The sequence below is a fragment of the Protopterus annectens genome, chromosome 9.part0 (genome assembly GCF_019279795.1).
Source record: "Protopterus annectens isolate FY-2018-M chromosome 9.part0, PAN1.0, whole genome shotgun sequence".
Lineage (NCBI taxonomy): Eukaryota > Metazoa > Chordata > Ceratodontiformes > Protopteridae > Protopterus > Protopterus annectens.
The window spans coordinates 1,308,783,252-1,308,806,309 of record NC_056743.1 but is presented as its reverse complement, the minus strand read 5'-3'; the positions used below and the strand labels follow the sequence as shown (position 1 = coordinate 1,308,806,309).

The 23,058-nt window shown below is 36.5% G+C and overlaps 1 protein-coding gene across 3 annotated transcripts in view; it reads left to right on the top strand.

Annotated features, from left to right (window-relative positions):
• The first annotated feature begins 10,945 nt into the window (after window positions 1-10,945).
• The window catches only part of PAX8 (paired box 8), a 127,842-nt gene continuing 115,729 nt past the window's right edge, over window positions 10,946-23,058 (top strand). The window contains exons 1-2 of one of the 3 annotated variants that reach the window (XM_044084274.1): window positions 10,946-11,177; window positions 11,794-11,909. The gene's annotated coding sequence lies outside the window, so the exon portion shown is untranslated. Of the gene's footprint in view, window positions 11,178-11,793; window positions 11,991-23,058 lie in introns of all 3 variants that reach the window. The other 2 variants (XM_044084273.1, XM_044084275.1) reach the window with 2 other exon arrangements.

Below are 23,058 nucleotides of genomic sequence, written 5' to 3'. Positions count from 1 at the left end.
GAGCAGAACATGCTGCTCCCACATGATCAAGACATCCTGAGACTGGGTGTGGTGCAGATCAAATCCTGAGACTTGCATGGCCTTGCATAATGGATTATTTGAGATTCCAGGAGGGATCTTGACCAATGGATGATAATCACTAGGCATAGGCCAATACAAGGCATAGTTTTGGGCAACAGAGAAGGTGCAGCTTAATATGAACCTATACAAAGACTTATAAGAAAGCCTTAGAAAGCCTAATGGGCAGATAATGAACCTATGAACCTAAGAGTTCTGCTTATACTGATGTCTCAAGAATCTGAGGAAAATGCAAGAGATGTCTGAGCAGTTTGTATGGAAGGAAAATAAAGAGATGACAGAATGGGAAAGTCTGGGAAAACAGGTCAGAGAGGAAGATGGAGAAGTCCAGATGATTTTAAATTATATATATATATATATATATATTGGCAACAATATGCTGTAGAAGGTAAAGAGTATGGTAGGGGAAATATTAGCTAGCAAATACAGGAATTACAGGCAAGAAATCAATGCAGATTTTGGAGACAGAAAAAAAAAACAGAAAAGGTAACGAGAAGAGAATTAGCAAAGATGGGTTGGATACTTGTGGATGAAGGGGAATATGATAGATTGAAAGAATGGTTAGATGAAGACAGTAGTAAAGGGAGGAAGGATAGTGAGGTGAGAACTGAAAGAGATGAAGAGGAAAAGGGAAAAGAAAACAGAGGGCATATTTATGGTAGTCAGTGTAAGCTGTTTAAATCATTCTGAGAAATATGGGAGCAGTATGGACAGGAGGCGAAGGGGGGATGCAGCACTTTGAGGGGGGGAAAGGACAGCAACCACCAAGATAAAGGAAAAGGAAGCAGAACTATGGTGGAAGAAGGCTAGACCCTTTATAAAAATCATAGCAGAGGGACAATATAGGGTGCTGTAGAGAGGTATTGAGGAATAGATTGCAAAGAAAGTCTCTAAAAGGTTACAAAACACCTGGATTAGAGAACAAAATGTAGAAGGTGGATGTGCTGTATGACGAGGCATAAGTGGTTTGTGGGGCTGAACGGCTGTAGGGCCAGCATGTGATCAGCACATGTGACTACTGCATAGATAATACATTACAGTAAGTATCAAAAATATCTCTGTTACTGTAAGTATAAAAAAAAAATCAGGATGGAAATGAGGAGTTAGTGCTAAAACTATGGATAGGAAGGGGAAGATTAATGCAAATATACTGGTTACTCGGCTCATGGAGTGAATATCATGATTAAAATGGGAAGCCATTAAGGAAATACAAGTAACCAAACATTTTTTATGCGAGCTCATGTGATTTTATATCTATATATCTATATATCTATCAGTCTCTCTCTCTCTCTCTCTATATATATATATATATATATATATATATATATATATAAATATATGTGTGTGTGTGTGTGTGTGTGTGTGTGTGTGTGTGTGTATGTGTGTGTGTGTGTGTGTGTGTGTGTGTGTGTGTGTGTGTGTGTGTGTGTGTGTGTGTGTGTGTGTGTGTGTGTGTGTGTGTGTGTGAACAATGCATCTGAACTATAGCTCTTATGGATGAATTATTCATTATGAAGTAATTTCATTTCTTTTAATTTTGTTTGTTTGTCTGTCTATTCGCAGGTACTTTAACAGGACTGCTAGATTTCTTTTTCTGTCGCAGCCTAGCTACAATGAAGAAGAAAATAATAATTCATACAACTTTACATATAATAACAGATTTAGAATTATATAGCAGAGCATAGTATCATAATAGCGTTTACAATTAGGTTTCTCATAGTCAGCATACTGATGTAAGACATGTCAGGTTAGAGGAAGCACATCATAAGAAACGTAGACTTTCTTCATATGGATCACTTTTGCCGTAGCCCAAGCTATATGGGTTATATCCTGCTAAGGGTGTAACAGCCAGCCAGCTTCCAAAGCTTCAGGGAACCTTCCATATCCCCAAACTGTTAGTCAGCTCCATCTGGGCTGACTGAAAGACAAGTTTGGGCTCCGAGCCCTTCAGAGCTTTCCTGCTGTTGAAGAGAGTGCTCCTATGTAGGTTTTCAAGGATCAACAATTGGCATTCCATCGTTAGGCAGATATGTTCTCTTTGTGGAAAAACTTCCAGTCTAGTCATAATGACAGAAACTGTACTTTTTGGTATAATTATAAATTTAAAGCTAAGAAAAAGTGTTTTTAATTACTGTCATGTGACTTTTAATTGCTATTTAATGGGGTCATCACTTTTTTACATTTGTGGTAAAAGTTAAAACCTATTTTAAACAACATTTTCTTAGGTGCCAGTTTATTTAATTGCATTTGGGGGCTAGGGTAAGTGTTTAAAGTGCTTTGTTATTGTGTTTTTTTATGGGGAAAGAGCTACATTTTTACTACTTACCTGTTTTACTGATTATTGCTTCGGGCTTCCCTGTGAATGAGGCATCTTTTGATTCTTCCTTTGTCTAGCCAGAAAAAGAAAACAATTATTAAACATCCTTTGCCACTACAGTAGACTGTGAAAGTGCCTCAGCTGCAGATAGGTGACTCTACTGTGGCCAAAACTGTATACTCAGACCACTCATCTTTTCCCCAGGCTCCTGTTGGTGCAGTCCCTACAGGAACCATGGCCTGGGGTTAGACACATCCTCTGCAATTGTTGGATTCTTGACAAGCAAGGGACAGCCAGTCTTGTTGGTCCTGGGCGAAGGGGCAAAGAGTGTCACTCTGCCTAGCTAGAAAGCTATTCCCATCTGTAGAGAAGGCTTTCCTGGCAAAGTGGGTATTTTTCTTCAGAATATCCAGTCAAAAAGAAACAAAAAAACAGACATATGTATTCCCCTGTCTGGCTTAGTCAGAACAGAAGTATTGTATTGGGCTTAGCACAGAGTTTAGTTCAGGGTCTTGACCCCTCTTGTTTGGCTGTCTCTGGTAAGTGAAAAATGGCCTATTCATTTTCTGAAGAGGTTCAAAAGATTGAACCTCAAACCGATTGTGAAGGAACAGATTAAGTTTTTTCTCCACGGATTTCTGATTTGGATTTTGATGAGGATTTGGATTTTGGTGATTTTGGCCAGTTCCTTTGAAGGATTCTCTTTTTTCTGAAACTGTTTAGATAATCAGTCAGTTGTTTAATTGGGAAAGTACTGATTTTTTTTCTCAGTCCCTGAAAGTATCATGATTTATTACAACTGCAGTTCCCAGAACCAACTCCTATTCTTCCTGTTGTTTTTCTGCTTTGGGGAATGATTTTCTCACAGCCTGTAACTTACCTGACAGCCAGCCTGCTGCCCCAAGAAAGCAATCAGATTCTATAAAGTTCCTCCTTTTTTTAAGTTTTTATACAATCATCTTAGATCAGACCCAGCAGCTATTGCTTTAGGAAATCCAGCTGCTGCTAAGCATTTGGTTAATGCTAATCTGTGTCCTTCTAACAAGGACTGGAAGGCTTTTGATACATTTGAGAAAAAGTGCATTTTTCTGTAGCACTTGTTTGCAGAATTCTCAACTGTCAAGCTCATATGTTAAAGTTCATGTCTCCTTTTGAGAGTATGAGGAATGTTTTGTCTTCTGTTTCCTCTTGAGGAGAAATCTGATTTGTGTTAACTTGGTTCCTTCTGTGTTTCAGGAGGCTACCCATTGTTTGAAATGTGCATATGATTCTATTGATATCATTTCTAGGGCTGCTGCCACTCGACCTGTTATGAGAAGGTATGCCTAGCTGCATTTTCAACCCCCCCCCACACACACACACACACACACAGAATGCCAATAATGAAATTCTGAATTCTCCCTTGGATACAGACCTAGTTTTGAGGTCTTCTGCTGCAGAGGTTATTAAAGCATGTGATGACAGAAGCAAGCCAATTAAATGGATCTCTCAGATTTTTAACCCTCCTTCTCCATGTTTATCGAGGGATTCAACTTTCCCTCTAAAGCAAATGTTTAAAAAGCAATGGCAGGAGGTTCCAAACAGAGAACAAGAACCCCCCAGAACAAAGACAGTCTAATATGTCTGATTGACTATTTAAAGGACTCCTCCAACCCACCCTGACAGTCCCTTAATTCTTCCAGAAAGTCTGAACCTTCATTTTAATCTTTGGCAACAGATTGTTTTAGGCAGTTGGGTTCTAAAAGTAATCCATCAAGATTGTAGGTGGCAAAAATAATCTCTCCACATTTTGGGGGGGGGGGGTTCCTCCTCACCCACCACACAAAACACTTCCTTTCCCTCCTATCTTTCAGCATATGCTGTCTTAGTGGGTGATAGATGCTATCCCACCTCCTCAGTTAGGGGAAGAGTTTTATTCAAAGATGTTTCTGGTACCAAAGAAAGAAGATGTTTAGGGAACAGATCTGGATCTTTCCTTTCTGAACCAGTTTGTGGTAGTGTCCAAGTTCAAAATGTTGTCAATTTACAATTTAGCACTTATTTCCCACTTGGGTTTTCTGGTAATCTTAGATTTATAAGATGTATATCATCTCATTCCAGTGAATCCAGATTTTAGATGTTTATTAAGGTTTTCTGTGCCTTGGTCACATTATTAGCTCTCTGCGTTAGTCTTTGGTCTAAACACTGCTCCAAGGACATTCATAAAATGTCTAGCTTCTATGATAGCTACTGCAGACTGCAATGCATTCACATTTTTGTCATTTATATGATTTGATTATCTTTGCAGAGTCTTTTTGTGAAGTGTCAGGAATTTCTCACTCGGATAAGGGCTCTCCTACACAGACTGGGATTGCAGGAGAACATAACAGTTTTTGTCTGACTCCTTCCCATATGATTGTCTTTTTTTTAACATATTATTTTGGAGAGCTTTTCTTCCACAGGAAAAAGTAGATCTGTATATAGGTCTATTCCTTAGTTTTTCCACTCATACTATGGTTTTGGCAAGAGAATTCTTCAGGATACTTTTTCTTGTGACATCTGTGATACTCATGATACCACTTGCAAGATTCCAAATGAAAAAAAAATCCAATGGCACTTGAAATCTTTATTATCACAGCACCAACACCTCCTGATATTTCATATTTGTGAAAAGGGATGGTTTTGTTGGAGACACCAAATTTCACAGAATCCATGTATTCTACTCTACCTTTCTGCTCTAGCAGAGTCAGTCACTACACATACCTCAGAGTTTGCTTAAGGATTAGTGTCTAGGGGGATAAAAGTCCAAGGTTTTTTGAACAAAAAAGATGGACCAAAACATATAAACATAAAAGAGATCTTAGCTTTTATAAATGATTTTGTTTCTCTCAATCATCGGTGGTCCTCAGGTAAGTGTTTACAGATAAAACCACAGTGATGTGGTATATAAACAAGCAAGGAGAAAACAGATCTTACTTCTCTGCAGACTGGCATTAGTAGCCTGGGATGTTGCTCTTCAGCACATTCTCACTCTGCAGGCATCTTGCATACTATCAGAACAAAACTGTGTAGCAAGCAGGCTGAGTAGGACCAGGACAAACCCACACCAATGGCAAATGAATCAGAAGGTCTTCCAAGATTTGATCAATCTCTGAGGAACATCTCAAATAGATCTTTCTGTTGTCAAAATTCTTCTCCAGGACTTCATTAAAGAAATCTTGGAAACAGATGCATTTTCTTTTCTTGACACAGGAATGTTCCTGTATGCTTTCAACCCTTTCCACTAATATCCATTATCATTCTGAAAATTCAGAAGGACTTCCCAAAGACCATTGTGGTGACTACCTTCTGATCCAGGCAACAGTGGTCCTCCCTTCTTTTGGAAATGGTCAGGGGCAATTACCACAAGCTTCCTCACAGACTAGATTTGCTCTCATAAGACCAGTTTTTTTTTGCTTCATCCTGAACCTAAATGACAACAAATGACTGCCTGGATTAAAGAATTTTAATATGTTTTAGCCATCTATTTTTTTCTAAAGACATGCAGCAAATATTAATTAAGACAAGAAATGCTGCTACTAGAAAATCATATATTAGTACATAAATGGAAATGGTTCTGTAGTTGGTGCCAAGAAAAAAAAAGCATATATTCAGGGCTGGTGTTTCTCTGGTTCTACATTATTTGTGTGAGTTATGATTCTATGCCCTGTCTTACTCCTCAGAGAAACTTAATTTAATTGCCATTTCAGCATGGTTGTTTCTCTCTCTCTCTCTCTCTCTATATATATATACACACGTATAATATATATATATATATATATATATATATATATATATATATATATATATATATATATATATATATATATATATATATATATATATATATATATCCCTCTCTCAACGCAGTCTCATGTGAAAATGTATTTGAAACTAGTGCTGCATGCCAAGCCTACCAGAAAATAGCTGTCTCCTCCTTGGGGCCCTAATTTAGTGTTAGGAAAATCTAACTATTGCTCCATTTGAGCCAGGTCATCAAGACGACCAGAGGTTTTTGACAACAAAAACAGTCTTAGTAATTGCTTTAACCTTTGCAAGAAGAGTATCTGAGTCACAAGTTCTTATGGTGCATCAACCTTATCTCATTTTCCAGAAAGATAAAGTTTCCTTAAGAAGTAATCCTTCATTTATGCCTAGAGTGGTATTGTATTTTACTATCCATCCCCTTGTCTTTTTTCCAGAACTTAAAAATGAAGGAAAAAGGATACTCCATACCTTGGATATCCTCAGACAACTCAGGTGCTACCTTGACAGAACATACTTTTTTCAGGACTTCTGATCAGTTGCTCATTTTTTGTGAAGGTAAAAATGGACATGTACTAAAACAGACTATTTCCAAATAGTTCTCTTGCTATTATCTTTTCTTATACCCACTACAACAAAACTATTCCAGACAGGTTCAAGACTCATTCTACTAAGACCTTGGCTTCATCTGTGTTTTATTGGAAAGGGTTAGATTCTAGAAGTACTCTAGAAGTAGTGACTGGGCCCTCTCTGCATGCTTGTACAATGAACTTTAAACTAAATTCCTTCTCCAGGTCTAGGACAGGTTTTGCTAGAACCATTTTCCAGAGCCTACTGAACCCTCATCTTTCCTCCTTTCAGTCATTTTAAGCTACAGCAATCTTCTCATACAAAGTAGGCTACTGCAGCAGTTATCCATATGTAGTGCATAATACAGTTGTGCAAGTAAATGCACCGTAATAGTAGACATTTGAATAACTGCTACAGTAGCAGCTCCCACTCTCCATCCCCCTTATTTTTGTATTTTTATACCAGGATGTGAACATTTATTATTATTGTTTTCCTAGCATTGTCCTTCTCGGGGTTTTAACCTCCCTGTCTCTAGTGGCATGAAAGGTTGGAAGGCCTTGGTGCCGAAACCTGACTTTTTAGTCAGCTCAGCTTGTACTGACTAATGATTTGGGTCTGTGGAAGTTCAAGTGTTGGAAGCTATTTGGCTGTTATATCCTTAACAGGATATAACCCATATAGCTTAGGCTACTGCAAATGTGATCTTTGGACCATCTTCTGTAATGTTAAGTTTACTAACACAACTGTACTGTCTCAACATTCATAGGTTCATACATAAGTACTAGGCTAGCTGCTCTTGTGGGCCATTTTAAGCTTTGCAAATGTCCCCTTTTGTGCTTGAAATAACTTATCCCATTTGCTTGTAGTTTGGCCTTACCCATCCCATGGGTGGATAATTATATGATACCCCTAATCAGAGAAGCTAGGAACATACCATAAGTCATTTGAAGGGACGCATGCATGGGATAAAGCATTTAAGAGCTATCTCTGTCCCTTGGTAGTACGGGGGGCAGTCCTGGAGAAACATTTCTGTTTCCCATCCATAGAGCCAAGTTGAGCTTAAATATGGACAGGGATGAACTTTGTTTTATGTTTTCTGTTCCACAGCAGCCGTATCCCCTGCAGGATATGCCTCTCTCTCCAAACCATTCTGTTGTTACACAAGAGCTTTAGCTCCCTAGATGAGTATTTCTGATGCCATTTGACTTGCTGACCTGCAGTAACTCCATTGGTAATGGGTAGTAGGGTGTCATATAAGCCAGACACAGGTCACCTCTTAGCAGTCTGGAGGATACCAGCAATAAGTGACAGGGCTTTGAGTCCATCCATGTAGGACCTCCAAAATGAGGGCGACTATCCCTCATAAAGTGGAACAAATGGGCAAACCCTAAACACTTAGAGCTAACTAACAACTTCAACTAGGACGCTTGCAGGATGGTTAAATGTGTTACTTTATACTTATAAAAGTTATTTTGATTAATTAATATTATTCAGTATTATTTACCATTGATATCAGTTAAAAATCCTAACACTGAATCTGTGACGGACACTTTCAATGTGGAACTGTTAGATAAGTACATGGAGTTTTTTTTAAGATTCAAAATGAGGAACTTTCCCCGAAATGAAGTACCCTCGAGGGGTGTCATAAGAAAAATGATGTGCTATGTAACATCTCCTGATCCTGAGAATTTAACTTCGTCTTTAAGTATAACTTTAACATAATGGAATGATGCTCAATTGGGGAACCTCCTATAAAGAATACGTTACTGTTGCCTAGAATTAAGAAAGCTTTGGAGAATGTTAAGTCATTTTAAGTCAACACACCTGTCCTCTGGCTTATTGTAATAAATTCGTCTCTAGAGTTATTCATAAGGTTGTTGTATAGGATGAGTGGGCATTTCAGATGAAAACTATAAAGCAAAATATAGTAAAGATGCGTTTAGTCAGTTCAGTGGACGTTATCATGTCGTAGTCAGGATTAATGTGGTTTACAGTATCCAAAGCTCTCCAGCAGTCAAAGACACCTTCCAACGGAATCGGGAACAAATCCAGAAATAATTACAGACACTTTAAAATGTTTGTACTAGTAGCCTAAGATATTGACAGCGTAAGAAAATGTGAATTAAGATACATTTCATGAAGTAAAAGAAACTATAGTTCTTAATTAGTTTCATTATTTATTAAGTGTAACTTACCGCCTTTTCGCCAAAAGTCACCAATTCTAGGAGGGATTAAAAGGGACAAGGCTAAAATCTAAGTCAGAATCGGTGACATTTGAGAGGTATGCTATACTGTTTTTGCTCTTCAGCATATTTTAGCACGAAATAATCTTACTAGCTCCACTTTGATGGTCATGGTAGCTTGCTTTAATGATACGAGTGAAGCTGAAAATAAAATAGTCATCAGGGAAAATACGCGTGGGTGTCGGTTCAACCCCAGTTAAAGCGTATTTACAAGGAAGGGAAAGTATTTTCAACCATTACGGCATTTAAAATTTCACCAGCATCCTTTCACTGACCCATATAATCACCGTTATTTCTCTGGATTGATGCAGTTTATTTTCTTTTGGAATTTGGAGCATTGTGTTTACATTTTTATTTGTTTCAACAAAGATTATTCAGTACAATTTGCTTGTCAGTTACGCACGAAAGACATTTACAATTTGAGTGTATGCCGATTACCTTCGGCAGTAACCGGGACTGATTTATGTTATGCAACAAGAAACATACTTTAGGCAGAGAAAAAAGAGGATGGGGGGGGGGGGGGCGCACACCTCTCTACTGTCCCTGATAGTCTGGGACGTCCCTGATTTTGGTTGAAAATGTCCCTCTGTCCCTGTCCATCCTAATCCCTCCTAAAACTGGTGACTTTGGGAAACAATGTGGTCGATTACACGTAATAAATAATAATAATAATGTTATATACTCCCTTTACTCCGGAAAATTAATGTTAATTCATAGTGTCTTACCCTGTCATCTTCTAAAGGTATTAGTACCAATATTTTAAAAAGAGTCCCTGACTGTCCCTGATTATTTCTGGATTTGTCCAAGATTCTGGAGGTAAGATTTTGACAGCTATGCTTGGTGGAGACTGTTTGGAATGCACAAATATAGAAAAATAATAAAGTGAGAGATAATTTAAAGTCTTCTTGCTGGTTAGAAAAAAAAGACAACCGTGGCAGATTATCTTGGAAGCATGGTTTATGTATAATGTATTTAAGGTTCAATGGGTATGGACAAATGTTAACCCTGACCCCTGTGTAAGGATGTAATTCTAACTGACCCCCCCCCCCCCCTCCAGTGTAAAATAACTTCTTAAATACAAAAGGTACACTCTTCTGTATTTAACTGTTTATCTTGCAAATGTTTTGAATGATCAGCATTGATAAAAAAAATTATATTTTCTGAACTCGTGAATTGCCTTGAAAAGGCGTACAAATATAACATGGAAAATGCAGTTGATTTGTAGACGTTTTGTGAAGCAGGTGTCTGACACCTTTGTGCTATAGAGCAGCAATCATCATTAAAGTATGCATGCTTGATATGCCCAAGAGGGTTCTCGGTGTATAAACTTTCCCCACTGTAGCACCCTACAATCTACAGACTTAGCAAGCTCAAAACCTGCTACAATCATAACAGGACACTTTGTCTAAGTAAAATACGGGTTATTGTTGTCTTGAATTTGCAGTTGATTGATGCTGCATTATAATGAATCCCATGACATTGGGTGTTACTTCGGTTTGTCTCAAGCACTGCTCTGCTCAAAAGATGACCAGTTCTGCATTCCCTTGTTAGAATGTATTCTTTGTTTTCCTTTCGTTTCAGTTTGTTTTGGTCCCCCAGGCCCAACTGAGTCCTTTCAGGCATTGTCATTTGTACAAATGAACTCAGGTAATTTGCAATTTGCACACCCTACACCGTCCCAGCTACAGCTGCCACAGTGCTTAATTTTACCTATTTAAATATTTAGATTATATGACAACTGCAAGTTCTGCAGCAGAGACGAGATAGCAATGTGTCCCTTTAAATTCTTAAAATCACTCATCCAGATCTGCTGATAAAACCCACCCTCATGTGGTCTTCAACAGCAGCGGCAGCATTTACACTCCCCGCCACCAAAAGATCTGCCAGCCAATCGCTGCCCTTCTCTGGTTTCCAGGTCGCTGCAAGGGGCAATCCCTGCCATAAAACCAGCCTGGTGGACCAGGGGTGCAAGACTATGAACTTCGGAAACCATTAGGGTTACTGCAGCAGGATACTTAGCCCTAAAGCCTACAGCTGGCGCATAATCCCAACTCCTGCGGACGTGACAGCCCTGTTCTCTAACCGTGGTGACGAACTACACCTGAGCGGCAGGTGAACCCAGAAAAGATTGAAACTCTGCATGTACTGGACCCTGGAAAGTGCCATTCCTGCTCCGGACACACCAGGTAACTTTTCAGCTTAGAAAAACATCTCGAATGACTTTTAGAGTTCAGCGTCTGTATTGCCGACTGCAGCTTAGGATGCTTTGCGAGTCTACTTGCTTGCAGGTGAAAGTGGGTACAGAGCATGGCCTGTCATAAGGAATAAAACAGCATATTGAAAAGGATAATTTTTAAAGAAAAAAAAGAACGAAACCTATCAAAGACCTCAAGACCTTGCAGGTGAAATGACCTTGCATACTCTTCTCTCCATTCCCCTGGACGTGTGAGGTGCTTCAGGTAGACTTATAGAATACCAATGATTTGACTTTTATACCAGTCCCAGTTGTACTTCATGGTGATGGTATGACAGCCACATGTGTGTGAATGGGTGGAGGTGAGGATACCTGAACACTACGGTGACCCTAGAGAGTGACACTCCTGTCTGAGAGCACATTTGTGGCTCCAGTAGGAATTCAGCAAGCTAGCAGACGTAGGACAGGACTGCGTTAGTGGTGGGATCCAACTTGTTTTTAATGTTCAGATTCACCTGTTGTCTGCACTTTGTCAGATGAATAACGTGTTTTATTTATTTGTTTGTTTATTTATTTTTTTCTCTTCTGTTCTTCCTTCTTGCACTCAGTCTACAGATTTGGGAGTGTCAGACCAATCCCTGCCGCAGGCAAACGTCTCTCCCCTGTCATCTTCAAGACATTTATTATCGAAACGAAGACAGATTAATTCTTCCCCGCCTCACAGGTCTGTGATCGATTTTTGTATTTATTAACTGATCAGTAACAGCTCATTTGAAGACCATGCCTCACGCCACTGGAAGAGCAGGTAAGGTTTTCATTTTATGCCATCTATAGCCCCTGGCAGTTTTATTCTGTCTGTAGATTCTGCCTCTGACTAGTAATGATGAGCAAATATAAGCATGTAGAAATTAACACCCACACAGGCAGACAGATAAGTATAAAGACGCAACATACATGCATACATATATGCATGTACTCATTGAAGACTCACTGTCTTTCCCTCACCCTATCAAACAAGTCACAACTGAACTAGTATCAGCTGTAATCCCACTACAATTAAGGACTTTATCTAAAGCATCTAAATATGGCATTTTGTGTGTGTGTGTGTGTGTGTGTGTGTGTGTGTGTGTGTGTGTGTGTGTGTGTGTGGATACATAGATAGATAGATACAGATGTAGTAGAACATGACTTCATATAAAATGAACTGCTAAATAACCGTTCCTGTCCACATTACTAAATTGCGGGATCTTGTCCCTGACGTAAAATAAGAATTACTCAGCTTCAATCCTTTGAAAATATAGATGTAAATCTGTACATAGACTGTCACGAAGATGAATAAAAACTGTTCTTTTCACTAATGTGTTTTCCACTGAGAACAAGATCACGCAAACAAGAACGCTCATTCTATTTATTTTGAATTTGTTGGCACTGTTTTCATTGTATTTTTTTTTTAATTTGTGGGAGAATTAATCTCACTTTCCTCGGTAATCTCTTTGAAACAAACTTTCAGTTAAGTGTTTTAACCCAGTTCAGTAGACAGTGAGCAGACGAACTCAATATGGACATTTCAAAGGAAAGAAAGAAAAAGAAACAATGCTAACTCTATTGGTTATACTGCTATTCACACACACACGCACACACACACACAGCTCCTTAAAAGATCATTTTACACTTATGTTGAAGCTAACGGTTTTATCCACTAATCTGAGATTAAAATACTTGTTACCACTTAGCTGAACTGTAATTGAATTGGTTTATTTAAACCTCACAGTTTAGATGCATTCTGTCCTGTGCTTACAATGATTCTTTCTGCCTGTATCCCCTACAGTTCTTAAAGTGTGAACAAGAATTGTTGCCCAGGAGTCAGGGTACCCCTAGATGATATTCTGATGCATATGTGTTGAAAAAATGTTCACACCCTCATCTGAAAGGATACAAGAAGAGAAACTGATCATCGCTTACTGGGGTGATTAGTTTAACTCACTTTTTTTGTCTTGAAAATATGGCTTTCTCCCACTTTAGGGATCATTTCTTTTTTCAGTTTGTGAAGCTATGCTTTTTGTTTACGTTTTACTTTTTGCTGTTACCTCATTAATGACAGACGAGTTTATTCAAAAACATGAAAACAAAGATGACACCAGTAATATGAAACTTGAAGTGAGATATTAAGAAAAACGTTTTCCCTTTGACTGTTAGCTAAAGTAAAATGACCACCGTCTTAGCTCTCAACTTCTTTTTTTTTTTTTCTTTGAATCAACAACAAAATCAAAACTTATCAAAACAAACGCATTGAATCAGGGGAAACCTTCTAAATATGGGCACAATTCTCTCAGAAAGTCGATAAAACGCGATGGCATGTAATAACACGCATTTTGTGAAGAATAAGTCTGCAAGTGCATTTTGTCATTTAATAACTTAACCCTACACTTTTCTGTCATAAAGTCACAGATAACAGGAATAGGAACAATAGAGTAAAACGTTAGAGAAAATGAGGCATTCATGAAACTCAGAGTCAGATGAGACATGATTGATAAAAAACATAAAAAGATGCACTTGGAAAGTTAACAGCTAATATTGGCAATTTGCATCCAATAAAAACATACTCGTATGTGATTCAAGATATGGAAAGACATGGGAGAGTAAGGGGACATGTACCTTTCAGAGTTCCTGGATACCACACTGAAGCAGAATGAAGACGGGGTGCTTAGTAGAGGTTCACCACATTTCTCCAGTCTTGGGCCAGTAGACCTGTGGGTCATTAACGGCTGAACCTTGGTCGGACTGGTCACTCTCCGCCTTTTTCTGCATTTGTTTATATCATTCCAGATTAAATAGTAGTGAGATTACAAATGCAAACTTGAAAAGCAACCTATTGAGCGGTAGTGTTTCAGAATATATGTAAATGTAACTATTAAACAGTAGCAGGTTGAATATTCGTGCGTTTAATGTTTTTAGAGTGTCAGTTTGTATTATCAGCTGGTATTTTATAATGTTGGCCCCTATTATTAGTTACTATGATTTGGGCATAGCGTTATGATTTTTGGCCCATAAAAGGCCGTGTTCGTCCTACACTTATTGACTTTTCTCATAAAACCAGGTGTCTTTAAATGTAAATGCATTATTAAATAACTGATCTAAACTTATGCAAATATTCCCAGTATCATTATGTGGGATTTGCTATCTGAAGGCATTCTAGTCCAAAAAATAAGAAATATCTATTTCTGATTTGTTGCTATGATTTTAAATGGCAGTGCTATAATTTTTTACGTTCAAAGTTTGAAGGTTTCATCCTGCTGCCTTTTCCAATTGTACAAATAACAGTATTCAGTAGAGTGAATAGCTGTGTTAAGCTTCATTTAAAGAAAAGCCGGGGAGGCGATTGATCAGAGTGTGTGTGTGTGTGTGTGTGTGTGTGTGTGTGGATGGACAGATATAGCTACACCTATAGATATATAAATATAGTTATGGAGTTATAGATAGATATGTAGATATAGAGAAATAATTATAGGTAAAGGGATAGTAAGAGAGAGAATGAGTCAGCATACAATTTCTTATTTTTAGAGCCCATGTTTTAATCTGCAGTGTCAGGGGATATTGTAGCCCGTAGGACTCTTTTAAAATAACAACTACACCTGCAAAGCCAGAAATATTAACAATGAAGGGATACAACGGATGTCGTTTTCCATTGTAAGTGGTGCTTATTTTACTTCAGTTATGCTATGCTGCTGGGAGATATAAACGTAGTTGTCAAGAGTTTGTCCTATCGGAAAAAAAGGAGATTAATGTCTGGAATAGAGTTTATCGATTAAAAGTTAGTACAGTGAAACCGATTCAATATTTCACCTCAACAGTGTAAGTCCACCCGCTAGCAGGAACTGAACAGCCTGTAGCCTAATATGTGCATTATAGGCTTCCATCAACTGAGAACTAGATATCTCAACTTGGGATTTTCTTTGTAATGAGTCTACCAAGTTTTTTATTATTATTATTATTATTATTATTATTATTATTATTATTATTATTATTATTATTATTGAGGAGGTTTGCCGTTGATGCTGATCCTTCATTTAAGAGTCTCGTTGTTCCTCACAGTATGAACCCAAAGGCTGCGGTCTAACATTTGCTAATATTGGTTGCATTGGTTCATTTTTGGTTGGGGCAGTTAGAAGGCTGGTAGTTGTTTAGTGACCTCCAGACAGATAACTGTTAAAATGAAATTGTTTACTCGTTCCTTTTTAAAAGGTGCTGTGCTTGTTCAATGAAATATTGTATTGCCTCATAATTTATACTGATGCCGAGCATTTTTGAAATGAGAGATAAAGCATACTTGTATTTATTTTGTTACATACCACACCTGGGGAGGGCATCATCTTCTTATCTGTAAAATCTGTTGTGGAGAGATGCCCGCGGAAAATCTCAATTAAATGGACCAGTAAAGTCTAAAATATTGAAACTGCTATAGCAGTGCAAACAACTTTTGAACTAATATTAACTTTTGAATAATTGCAGTTTAAGGTCTCCTAATCTCCTAACAGAACGTGCTTTCAAAAAACGAAAATAAGACAATACAATTTACTTGTAACTGCTACCTAATCTTAATAGCATTTACAGTTCGTTTTTAAGCAAATTAACTTTTTCATGAATAGCGGCTCTTAAAACCGAAGCGTAATTTATTCTCCGTCCAAAACTTTAACCTTTAATATTAATTCTGCAAACATAGCTCAATGGGGGTTGTTTGATTTCTGCCCAAAAATAGGAAATGAACACCTATATGGAAAAATAGCGTAATTTTTTAGTTACTTGCCTGAGGCCAAAGTTGTGTAAGGGATAATGCTGTACCTAGTTGCATGCAGATGAAATAAAAAGATCGTTCCAGTACAGTGCCCTGTGTTAGTTTTTTCCCTGTAGCCTATACCTCTAAACCACTTAGTACAAGAAATCTGGACAAAGCCTAGCATAATGGGGGAACAAAGGTCCAAAATTGTGATATATTTTAAATACTGATCTTAAACACTTAGCACATTGCTAAGTGTATAATGGAATATACTCCCTCTCGGAGAGGGCCTCTCCACGTAAAGCAGAGTACCTCATTAAACCTTTCTAAGCGCAACCTGGATAACTGGATGGGGAACAGAAAATACAGCCCTGGGATTCCACCTCTACCCCCTGCTGGACAGTAGCACAGGGTGATGACTTGTTCGAACATGGGCTAAATTCTTGGCTAGGCTTTGTAAGGGCCTCAGGGCCAATAGCCTAGCAACTTCCTATGATCCTATGAAAATAATTGGATTTGTGTTAGCATGCCTTTTCTGAAGTATACGAAGCCAGAAACTGAAATGCATATCATTTACAGACTTCAATCCTCCGTGATTTGCCAGAAAACCACAAACTTTATGAGCAGCAGACCAAAAATATGAAGCAAAAGTGTGGGTATTCTTCAAAAAATATGGACAGTTGAGAGGTACGCAGTGTAGCCATTCACTAGCATTCTGTTAGACACCATGATGTGGCATTCATTCCATGATTTCTGAGAATACATTTTCAGTAGCTCCACTAAGTAATTTAAGAAAAATAAAGAATTGAGACTGGAATGACCTTTCCTTGGCTGTTTGCTTTTTCATATGCTTGTCCGGATGCTGCTATTATCAAGGCTTCTGAGTTTATTAATACTGATATGCTGAATAGCAGTACTAAAATCACAGTAGTACGCGATTCAGTGTGCTCTGGGTAATCTTACACAGTTCATTTGTGTGTTTTAAACTTTGTGTTTAAATATGCAAGCATGGAAAACTGATATCCACATACGTTATTTATGAATGTCAGTTTACTGCTACTGAGTAGTCTTGGTAAACTTTACTATTGTCATTACAGGAGATGCATATGGTATCTAGGTTTCATTTTGACTGTGGTTTGACAGAGGCAGTTCCCCGGAGCTTCTTGCTGTGGGTGCAGTATGGATCTGTACAACATTTTGAATTGCGGCAAACTGCAAGTTTATCTATACGATAATAATTGAGAACAATTAGAATTTACATACGCAGTTCTTTATGGGAGGTACTATAGTCGATAAACTGTTGCATCCCACCGCCTGATTTTCACTCCCCCATTAACTAATAGCTGCTAAGATAATTACAAGGACGGATAAATTAAAAGTGTCAGTATTAATTGCTAGGTAACCCAGCTTTGGCTTTCCAAACTTAATCAAGATTAACTTAAAAAAAGCTAATTATTTTAAATTACATGAGAAGCTCACTAGAAACTAAACCTGTTTGCTGTGGTCAACCAAGATTTTATTTTATTTTTTTTTAATTAAAGACAAATAGCGTACTTTCTACAATAATAATAAAAACACAGAATCGTAACTCTCAACCTTTCATCACAAAAATGTGCAAAAACACTTTGACTAATATCGAATAAATGAGAAAAATGTGGAACACTTACTAACAGCTTACTAACAACTTATTACTTCCGGGATCTGTAAGAATAGCAATAATAACAACAATAATAACATTACAGTCACTGCCCTCAGAGATCATATTTTTAAGCTCTTAATCAAAATTTTTATCGAGTTTTGCTCCAGTGAGTGTGCAAAATCAGTCTTAGTAGGTACTTGCCAAACCTATTAAAGAGATTATTTTTACTTGCAAAATATTTTTTTTTTGTATTCAAAAACAATTAAACGTGTTCCAGGTACTTGCCAAATCCTTTACAAAGATTTATTTTTACTTCTAAAAATAATTTTTGTGTGCTAATGCAATTATAAGTGCTTTGTAGATGTGGTGCAATCTTATGGTCTTAACAGTTAAAGTGGTGGAGAATTTAGTAATAAATGTAAAATCATCAGAGAGTAAATATATTAACTTATGCTTTATTAATCATAGTGTTTAAATGATCTAAAACTATACACAGGTTAAAAACGAACAGCTGTTTAAATTGTATAAAATATGCACTATATATGTATCAGCAATCCCTAACATAAGAATCCCTATACAAAATTAAAATGTGTTGGGATTATATAATCAAATAAGGAACAACTCGAGCAAGGTCCTGAAAGAGTGGTACTATGTTATTTTAAGGTAATCAAACCATCTAATGTAGATTGATAAGCTCTTCTAATTATTATTATTATTGCTTCCCTATTATTATTACACATTAATGTTTTGAACAAAAAGTTCTAGCTTGTTTTGCAACACACCCCATGCACAAAGGTAGGTTCATACAATCCATGAACGAACATTAATTACACTCTTTCATGCTAATCATGCCATTCTAAAATAAGGTAACACTAAGTGTAAATAATATTGCAAACCACTTAAACACATTCTTCCCTTTATGCAGGACCATTACAAACTGTCAATGTGGATATATTGAGGATAATAGATTTGATAATCTGCAGGAGTTCATACATTCATCTATCTTAAGCATACTGTAAAATAACTTTGTAGTAATTAGTACTTTTGGCCACAGTTTTTATTCGTGAAGTATACTATACAAAGCTTATACCTTATACAACACACGGTGATGTTTTTTTGGACATCAGAACACAGGAGTGAATCCCAAACAATATTATTTTGACACACAAAATATATTTTCAGTGGTATAGCTGCTTGAATTGCATATTTACTGTCATCCATGGAATTCCATTCAACCTGAATCATTTTTCAGACTACTTTATGCCAGTGCAAAATGATAACAGAAAAAAGTGTGAAGTACAATATGTTGGGATGTCAGTTTTCTGCTGAAACACAAATTCTTGATAAATTCTAATTGAAGCACTTTGCTTTGAAAATTGTGCTTTCTGCAAATCGACTAGAGGAAGGGTAACAGAAATACCCATTTTTAAACATAGTTGGGGTGTGTGAGTGGGGTGGGAACTTGCCTCCATTCATATGGCTCAACCTCTTAGCTCAAGAAATCTGTACATAGTCTAAAATAATGGGGGGCAAAGGCCGATAAATAGGGGCAGATTTTAAATTATTGCTCATAAAGTTTATTGCTACAATAACAGGATTTGCGTTAGCATGCATTTTTCTGTAGGATATGAAGTCTGAAAATCAAATGCATGCCATTACTTCATGACTTCAGTCCTCAGTGACCTGCAGAATACCATAAATTTTATGAGGAACAGACATAAAACATGAGGCAAAAATATGGATATTCTGCAAAAATCTGGACAGTTGAGAGGCATGCTCACACTTACTTTGGAAAAATGTCTAATTACATGACTGTGATCACAGTTGTGTACAGTCTGATGCAGAATCATCAGTATTTTGACATATCCTGTATTTTGTCACTTTAAAATCATACATTGAAATATCATTTTATAACTTTATTAAGAATAACTGAATACCCATGACTGTGGGGCTCATTTATGTGTTTCATAGGCATCTTATCATTTATTTTTGAACATCTTCATTGTTTTGTGTAGCAGAACACAGCAAGCTGCACTAAGGTTCACATCTCAGCATTAAGTAGGAAATTAAGTATTGTGGAGGAAACAAATAATTTATATAAAATATTCTATACCTGCAGGAAAACTAAACAAACCCAGAAAAATACTACAGAATAAGTTTTAATGCAACATTCTAATTACGAAAATTAGGAATTAAGAATACATAATTAGCTATGATATTCTTTCAAAGTTTAAAAAAATACAAAAAAAAAAAGAAAAGAAAGCAAACATAATATAGTGATTTGTCTGACACTGCAATTGTGTTCACACTATGATTATTACAGAAGCAACTTCTACACCAGTAAATACAGTAAAATGTAACACAACAGCTTGTGGCAGTCAACATCAAATATTTCAATTGCCAGTGTATAATCATACGTCTTTAAAGGCACTTTCAAAAAAAATCCAGAAAATATATTCTATCTGCATATGTACTCAGTATCAGTTGTTTTTCAGGTGTATTTTCTGCTTAGTTTTGCAGTGACTGGTTATTTCATCGAGTATTATTGGGATACATGGGGCTAACCAACTTTAGTTATATTAGGAAGCATCCATGGCATTTCTCCAATATCTGTGCCAGTCTTGTAGTCCCAATCAGGCACATTATATTTATACTTTAAGAATAATAACATTGGCAGCAAATGCCATTTAACTTGCATTGCAGTACATTTGATTTATTCTGAGCTCAGATGTCATTTTTCACACATAAAGGGTTACATTTAAATAGTGACTTCAACTTTGCTAGTATTCCAACTTTCTAGTTAAACTGTTGAAAACTGCAAACATGTAAAGGTTTGTGCCTGTGATATATAGAACAGCTTTTTAAAAAAGATAACAAAAGAACAATGCTACTGGAAGAATGGCTTACAATTTCTGGGCAGTTCTTTACAGCAGTTCTTTTTTTAACATTTGTCAAAAACAGAGGTAGTTATAAAGCAGGAGTTTGAAAAATAAGTGCATGAGGCATTAATCACATAGTGTAGCAAATGATACGTGCAATAATGTCGCAATGTCAGCAGGTCAGCAGGGGGTATCCTTAACTTTGGTGCTCAGAAGATTAAAAGGCTGTGAGCACTATACTAGGACCAGATGCTTGGATTCATTTCCTAGTACTGACATCATGTTGTAGTGAAGGGAAGATGCTGCAGTTTTGTGGTGCTATCCTTAGAATGCAATATTAAATGAAGTTCCTCTGCTTGAGATGTACATTAACAGTCCCATGACACTTATCAAAAGTATAGGTCAACTTTAATAAAAACGTGGTCAGTGCTTAAAAAATATCAGTCATTGCATAATTCACTATCCACTTTACAACTCTTTCCTGTTCATGTTATCAATATGTTTTAATAATGATGGAAAAGACACTACTGGAAGGAATGTCTCACTGTTTCACAGTACTTATTTACAGCAGTATTATTTTTAAATATTTTCTAATTCTAAGGACAGAGTTAGTTTTAAAGTAGGATTTTATAAAAACAAGTACAAAAGGCACTTATCACATATTGCAGGCAATGATTTGTGGAATAATGCTTATCCATTCCTCATCATTTATTTTTTTATGTTACTGGTGTCTTTTCTTTTTTGAACTCCATTCCTTATTATCGAACATTTTATGAAATCTTCCCAGACAAACTGGCCACAAACATAACAACATTAAGTTTACACTATGTTTTGCTCGTCTTCATATTTTCAATATACCTATATTTACAGCATTTGCCTTTACATGTAACAATCACTTTTTTCTCCACATGACAATAGGCCATAATACTTGTGGGACAATCTACTTACCACAAGTAAAAAAAAAACTACATGAACTTTAGTTCAGAATGCTTCAAATGGTCACCAAGATATAAATAAACACTTGAAGTTAACCAATGAACTGCTGATTTATGTTTAACAGTTAAATGATGCCTTTATGTGCATATTTATTGCAAAATATATTGCTTTTTGATTAACGGTTACTTATATGATATATTACTTGGTTGTATCTTTACTGAATGCATACTTAAACTGTATAATATTACATGTACTTGGTCACTGGCTATTTCACAATAGTTCTTGTATTATTTGTGCATTTGTTTGCCTTGTTGCCTTTATTCTTATGGTGGAGTTTACAAATCCCTTGTTGAAGACTGTGAATAATCCTTCTGGCACTTATTTCATGGTTTGCTTCATAGGTAGTCTGTAGCAACAAGTAAAATATGTTAAACATATTTTCAGAGAAACTTATGAATATATTACAAAAGGGTAATATACGAATGCACACAGTTATACACATTTATGCAAAAACATGGGATAAAGTGAGATTTCTGTCGGTGTTGTGATGTACTGCCCATGTAGGTTTTTGTCTAAGAAATATGAAATAAGCAGTTATCTCTCTCTCGCTTTCATGAAAAAGAATAGAAAATTAAAACAAATAAGTGTGCATATAATTAAAGAGTTGCATGTGGAGCATAAAATGACTTTTATCTGTAGAGAAAAGAAAATTCTAAACATGACTTGGAAATTTCATTTGGATATATGCACATTTTTTGATAATTCATCTAGACTCTAAATGTCTAGAAAAAGTAGTCATTAAATCAATACCGTTTTTGAAAGTCATTCTTTTTATGTTCTCAGGGGTTGGCATCGATCTTCTTTCTTGACTCATTATTTTTATCACACTTCTGGTAATGGACTTTTATGGGTAAATAAAATGCAATACTAACAATAAAGTTAAATACATTTGCAATGTCCCAGTTACAGGAACACTAAGGCAAACGTAAAAATATGTGAATTTTGACAAATGCTTTTAAATGTAAAACCATTTCCACCATCTCAGCTCTTAAAAAGTATTAATTGGAAAGGGTAGACTGAGTCATGGAGACACATATAGTTCTACTGTATGATGTGCGGAAATGGAAAATGATTGCAAGAATTTGCACAGAATATGAAGTAAACATTCCATAAAATAAATGAAAGCTTCGTACTCCCGCTGGATTAGCTAGCCTGTGAGGTACAGCATGGTAAACTTTACATAAATGATAATAGGCAGCAAATAAACTTTGCTTTGGGCTATTCATACCAACAAGAGTACTGGTTTATTATAAGGTTATGGAATGACTATTTCATTTCTTGTAAAACTGTCATTTAAATAGTTTATTATAAGGTTATGGAATGACTATTTCACTTCTTTTAAAACTGTCATTTCAATGTATGACTGGGGAGCATGAAAAAAATGCACACATTGTAGAAAACATTGATTTGTATATGAAATAAATGTAGTTAGCATTTCATAAAAAAGGGATGTTCTAAGTGTTAAAAATACCAGCACACACTCACTTGTTCTCTCATTCTCTCAATCAACCTAATTAAATCAATGCTCAGAGTTTTTTGATTTGTAATGTTTATGTTTGCAGAGAAGTACATTTATTAATCTACT